Genomic DNA, 6,896 nt, shown 5'->3' with positions numbered 1-6,896 from the left:
TATAGGAGTATATAGGAGTCACACTTACCACACAAATCATTCTTATAAAATTTAAAGTTTAAGTCACTTTACTGTACACCTGAAACTAACACATTGTAAATTAACTATACTAAAATAAAAAATTTTAATTTAAAGTTGCCTTAAGATTCTCCTTGTCTATTCATTTTTCCCAGTCAGTGTTATAGTCCCAGTTCTTCTACAGTAGGAGAAGGAAGAGGAAGGAGGAGGAACAGGAGGAGGAAGAGGAAAAGGAGAGAAAAAAAGAAGAAACAAACAGAGAAGGGAAACAATGAAGTTTGCATGCCAAAAAGATTCACTGAGAAAAGTAACTTCCTACATTGATGTTTATTCTCTCCCTGAATCATGAAGAAACCTCCTGAATTTTCAGGAACAGTCAAAATTTCAAATCTTCTGCTCCACTTTCCCTTAGGTCAACCTATACTTGACAAATGACGCATAGTGATTTGATTTGGAAATAACGGGCCTCTAAAATCCTGAATTGCTCTTGAAGTAGGCTTGTGTCATTGGTGGGCACAGTATATCAACTTGCCTATTAATTATTCAGCAAGTTCCTCTGATAGTTTCAGCACTTTGCTATGACAGTCAAAAATGAGTGGAATCTTACAGAAGCATATAGCATATTTGGGGAGACTGAATAGCATATATGAAGGTACAGAGCAATCAATTAAATGGCTTCTGGATGCAAGAGATAGCTCAGTATTTCAAAAAAGGAAGGTATCCTTGAGAACTAAAGAAATCTGAGGAGTCTTCATGGGGCAGGAGGAGGACTTGAGATGGAACAAAAGAAGAGTTGACTTCACTTTTGCTGTTCACGGGCTTCCCTGGTGGCTCAGACAGTAAAGAATCTTCCAGCAATGAGGGAGAGGTAAGAGACATGGGTTTGACCCCTGGGTCAGGAAGATCCCCTGGAGAAGGGCATGGCAACCTACTCCAGTATTCTTGCCTGGAGAGCCCCATGGGCAGAGGAGCCTGGTGGGCTACAGTAGTCCATGGGGTCTTAAAGAGTTGACTGAGTGACTAACACTTTCACTTTTGCTGTTCAGAGTAAGGAGAAAATCAGTGTAAAGTCAAGATAAGACTGAGCAAGAAGTAGGTCTCTGGGGTATGCTAAGTCGCTTCAGTCGTGTCCGACTCTGTGCAACCCCATAGACGGCAGCCCACTAGGCTCCTCTGTCCCTGGGATTCTCCAGGCAAGAATACTGGAGTGGGTTGTCATTTCCTTCTCCAATGCATGAAAGTGAAAAGTGAAAGTGAAGTCGCTCAGTCGGCCCGACTCTTAGCGACCCCATGGACTGGAGCCTACCAGGCTCCTCCGTCCATGGGAATTTCCAGGCAAGAGTACTGGAGTGGGGTGCCATTGCCTTCTCTGGGGTATGGAGAAGTACAAAGTGGGACACAATAGAATCACAGAACAATTAAGAAAAGAGAACATAACAAAGGTGTACAAAGGTACCTCAAAAATTGAATATGAAGAATGTTCGTAGTTCAGTGCTATGTATCTGATCACTGTGAGGTTAATCACTTATTCCATACCTATTACTTGCCAAGCACTATGTTAAGCACTACTACGTCTCATTTGCTCTTTATAAATAATATTTTTATTTTGTGCCCTTTACAAGAGAGATTCCCACGTGACACTAGTGGTAAAGAATCTGCCTGACAATGAAGAGACGTGGGTTTGATTCCTGGGTTGGGAAGACCCCCTGGAGCAGGAAATGGCAACCCGATTCAGTATTCTTGCTTGGAAAATTCCATGGACAGAGGAGCATGGCAGGCTACACAATCCACAGGGCCAAGGAGAGTTGGACATGACTGAGCAACTAAGCACACAGACAAGAACCCTGAGGAGTTCAGAGAATTAAATAACTTACCTGAGGTCACAAGCAGAACCAAGATTTGTAATGAGTTCAGTTCAGTCGCTCAGTCGTGTCCGACTCTTTGCGACCCCATGAATCACAGCACGCCAGGCCTCCCTGTCCATCACCAACTCCCAGAGTTCACCCAAACTCATGTCCATCAAGTCGGTGATGCCATCCAGCCATCTCATCCTCTGCCGTCCCCTTCTCCTCCTGCCCCCAATCCCTCCCAGCATCAGAGTCTTTTCCAATGAGTCAACTCTTCGCATGAGGTGGCCAAAATATTGGAGTTTCAGCTTTAGCATCAGTCCTTCCAAAGAACACCCAGGGCTGATCTCCTTTAGAATGGACTGGTTGGATCTCCTTGCAGTCCAAGGGACTCTCAAGAGTCTTCTCCAACACCACAGTTCAAAAACATCAATTCTTCAGCGCTCAGCTTTCTTCACAGTCCAACTCACATCCATACATGACCACTGGAAAAACCATAGCCTTGACTAGATGGACCCCTGTTGGCAAAGTAATGTCTCTGCTTTTGAATATGCTGTCTAGGTTGGTCATAACTTTCCTTCCAAGGAGTAAGTGTCTTTTAATTTCATGGCTGCAGTCACCATCTGCAGTGATTTTGGAGCCCAAAAAAATAAAGTCTGACACTGTTTCCACTGTTTCGCCATCTATTTCCCATGAAGTGATGGGACCAGATGCCATGATCTTCGTTTTCTGAATGTTGAGCTTTAAGCCAACTTTTTCACTCTCCTCTTTCACTTTCATTAAGAGGCTTTTTAATTCCTCTTCACTTTCTGCCATAAGGGTGGTGTCATCTGCATATCTGAGGTTATTGATATTTCTCCCAGCAATCTTGATTCCAGCTTGTGCTTCTTCCAGCCCAGCGTTTTCATGATGTACTCTGAGAAGTTAAATAAGCAGGGTGACAATATACAGCCTTGACATACTCCTTTTCCTATTTGGAACCAGTCTGTTGTTCCATGTCCAGTTCTAACTGTTGCTTCCTGACCTGCATATAGGTTTCTCAAGAGGCAGGCCAGGTGGTCTGGTATTCCCATCTCTTTCAGTTTATTGTGATCCACACAGTCAAAGGCTTTGTCATAGTCAATAAAGCAGAAATAGATGTTTTTCTGAAACTCTCTTCCTTTTCCCATGATTCAGTGAATGTTGGCAATTTGATCTCTGGTTCCTCTGCCTTTTCTACAACCAGCTTGAACATCTGGAAGTTCACAGTTGACATATTGCTGAAGCCTGGCTTGGAGAATTTTGAGCATTACTTTACTAGCATGTGCTGCTGCTGCTGCTAAGTCACTTCAGTTGTGTCCGACTCTGTGTGACCCCATAGACAGCAGCCACCAGGCTCCCCCATCTCTGGGATTCTCCAGGCAAGAACACTGGAGTGGGTTGCCATTTCCTTCTCCAATGCAGGAAAGTGAAAAGTGAAAGTGAAGTCGCTCAGTCGTGTCCAACTCTTCACAACCCCATGGACTGCAGCCTACCAGGCTCCTCCATCCATGGGATGTGAGATGAGTGCAACTGTGCAATAGTTTGAGCATTCTTTGGCATTGCCCTTCTTTGGGATTGGAATGAAAACTGACCTTTTCCAGTCCTGTGGCCACTGCTGAGTTTTCCAAATTTGCTGGCATATTGAGTGCAGCACTTTCACAGCATCATCTTTCAGGATTTGAAATAGTTAAACTGGAATTTCATCACTTCCACTAGCTTTGTTCGTAGTGATGCTTTCTAAGGCCCACTTGACTTCACATTCCAGGATGTCTGGCTCTAGGTCAGTGATCACACCATCATGATTATCTGGGTTGTGAAGATCTTTTTTGTACAGTTCTGTGTATTCTTTCCACCTCTTCTTAATATCTTCTGCTTCTGTTAGGTCCATACCATTTTTGTCATTTATTGAGCCCAACTTTGCATGAAATGTTCCCTTGGTATCTCTAATTTTCTTGAAGAGATCTCTAGTCTTTCCCATTCTTTTGTTTTCCTCTATTTCTTTGCATTGATTGCTGAGGAAGGCTTTCTTATCTCTCCTTGCTATTCTTTGGAACTCTGAATTCAGATGCTTGTATCTTTCCTTTTCTCCTTTACTTTTCACTTCTCTTCTTTTCATAGCTATTTGTAAGGCCTCCCCAGACAGCCATTTTGCTTTTTAGCATTTCTTTTCCATGGGGATGGTCTTGATCCCTGTCTCCTGTACAATGTTACGAACCTCTGTCCACAGTTCATCAGGCACTCTATCTATCAGATCTAGTCCCCTAAATCTATTTCTCACTTCCACTGCATAATCATAAGGAATTTGATTTAGGTCATACATGAATGGTCTAGTGGTTTTCCCTACTTTCTTCAATTTAAATCTGAACCTGGCAATAAGGAGTTCATGATCTGAGGCACAGTCAGCTCCTGGTCTTGTTTTTGCTGACTGTATAGAGCTTCTCCATCTTTGGCTGCAAAGAATATAATCAATCTGATTTTGGTGTTGACCATCTCGTGATGTCCATGTGTAGAGTCTTCTCTTGTGTTGTTGGAATAAGGTGTTTACTATGACCAGTGCATTCTCTTAGCAAAACTCCATTAGCCTTTGCCCTGCTTCATTCCACATTCCAAGGCCAAATTTAGGAAAGAACCAATATGACTCCATATTGGATCTGTTTCTTTTACTTTAACTTTTGTATTCTATTGTTTCTGCTACAAGTTAAGAATGTTGCCTATAGCCTGACATACACAGAACAGCCCATTCTTAAAGCTCTGACCTTTAAAAAATATGACTTTTCCATTCATACAGAGATAAAAAGTTGAAAAACAGAGAACATTTGCCTTGTTGGAGGTTTAGAAGAGTATCATGACCTGACCTGCATGAACAGCTGCAAGAACAAATTCTGGTATCAAGAAGTTTGCAAAAATGAACCACACCCTCTCCCTTTTTAATATAAAAGAAGCCTGAATTCTAACTTGGGTAAGATGTTTCTTTGGGACACTAGTCCACCAACTTCATCTGCTGGACTTTCAGATAAAGTTGCTATTATTTGCTCCAACAACTTGTCTCTCAATTTATTGGACTGTGGTGAGCAGTACCAGCTTGGACTTAGTAACGATTCAAGTCCAGGTATGACTGACCCCAAAGCCCATGCTCCTAGCCATCATTCCAGCCTAATGTTAAGTACAGAAAAGAGCCCAAGAAACATTAGTTCTGAAACTCTTCTTCAGACTCTTCACAGGCAATGTCCTCCCTGGCCCACCTGAGAGTTCCACCCAATGGGCAGTGAAGACAGATCAAGTGTAGGGGTGCTGCACAGTGTAGGGGGCACATGCCCTTCTAGTCTTGGCCATGGAACTCTTGCAAAGCCGCTGACTCTTGTTTGCTCTGTGTGGTTTTTAATGTCATCAGTTCAGTTCAGTTCAGTTCAGTCGCTCAGTCGTGTCCAACTCTGTGCGACCCCATAGATGGCAGCCCACCAGGCTCCCCCATCCCTGGGATTCTCCAGGCAAAAACACTGGAGTGGGTTGCCATTGCCTTCTCCAATGCATGAAAGTGAAAAGTGAAAGTGAAGTCGCTCAGTCGTGTCCAACTTTTAGCAACCCCACGGACTGCAGCCTACCAGGCTCCTCCGTCCATGGGATTTTCCAGGCAAAAGTACTGGAGTGGGTTGCCATTGCCTTCTCCCACATGGTAACCTCTAAATTCTATGTGCATTCTTTGTTTTGCCTGCAAAAGGCTTACTTCTTGTGACCACACCAAAAATATCCTATCACAATGATGGAATGTATTGATTTCAAACATTCTTTTCTTTTAGGTCTGAGCTACTATCCTACTACCTACTAAACATACTTTTGTTCTCCACGGATGTTACAACAAATACACGCAGGCAATTTCATTAAAAATTATAGTCATCCATCCCTTACATGCAGAATAAAGACATGATACAAACGAACTTATTTACAAATCAGACTCACAGACTTAGAGAACGAACTTACCGTTGCCAGGTGGAAGGCTAGGGGGAAGGGATAGGGACTTTGGGATGAACAGGTACACATTGTTATATTAAAAATGGATAAGCAACAAGGATGTACTGTGTAGCACAGGGAACTCTGCTAAATGCTATGTGGAAACCTGGATGAGAGGGAGTTTGGGGGAGAATTGGTACATGCATATGTATGGCTGAGTCCCTTTGCTGTCTACCTGAAACTACCAAAATATTGTTAATCTCCAATACAAAATTAATAGTCTAATAAAAAATAAATTTAAAAAATTATATTTCAGCAATTACTATTTAATACCATGATGCTCACTTTGGGCTTAAGTGCAAAGCCTCAAGACAAAATGGAACCTCTAACTTATTTTGCAAAGGAGATAAATGACAAAAGACATGTGAATTTTTAAGACCCTAGAAGGCTCATTTCTATTACTCCTAATTCAACTCTCATACTTCACCTGGTGGTGTTCAAGACATTTCTATAAAGAGAAAATATCTCACCATCTCCAGAGACTTCAATATTCTTTTATTCCAGAGAAACCAAAATACTTCCTATTTTTATTAATTGGACATTGCTTCTGTCTTGCTTTGTTTTTCACTGACTGATTTATTGAAATCAGTTTCATAAAATCCTTTGAGCAATAGTCCAAAAATGCAGTGTTGTGTTTAATCTATTTCTATGACAAAGTAAACTGCTTTCCTCAATATTTTAAGTATAAATGTTTTCTTATTGTCTTCATCCTCCATATTCACTTCTGGGAATGTTATTACTCATGAAAGCTCTTCCTCATTACAGATAATGAGAAGCACAAACATCTTGGATCTCCTAAAGTAGAATCATGAGAATGTTCCAGAGTACGTGTGGGTTAGATTACAGATAAGTCTTCTACATGTCAACATACATATTATAAGAAACTGGAATGGGGCTTAGATTTTATTTTCTTCCAGAATTTGAGATCCCATTCACTGCATTCTTCTATTTCAGAATTTGGAATACTGAGAGAGATTACTCAGTCAGAAACTGAAGGGTTAG

This window comes from Bos indicus x Bos taurus, chromosome 23, assembly GCF_003369695.1.
Source record: "Bos indicus x Bos taurus breed Angus x Brahman F1 hybrid chromosome 23, Bos_hybrid_MaternalHap_v2.0, whole genome shotgun sequence".
Classification (NCBI taxonomy): domain Eukaryota; kingdom Metazoa; phylum Chordata; class Mammalia; order Artiodactyla; family Bovidae; genus Bos; species Bos indicus x Bos taurus.
The sequence above is the reverse complement of the archived record's forward strand: the minus strand, read 5'-3'. Positions refer to the sequence as shown.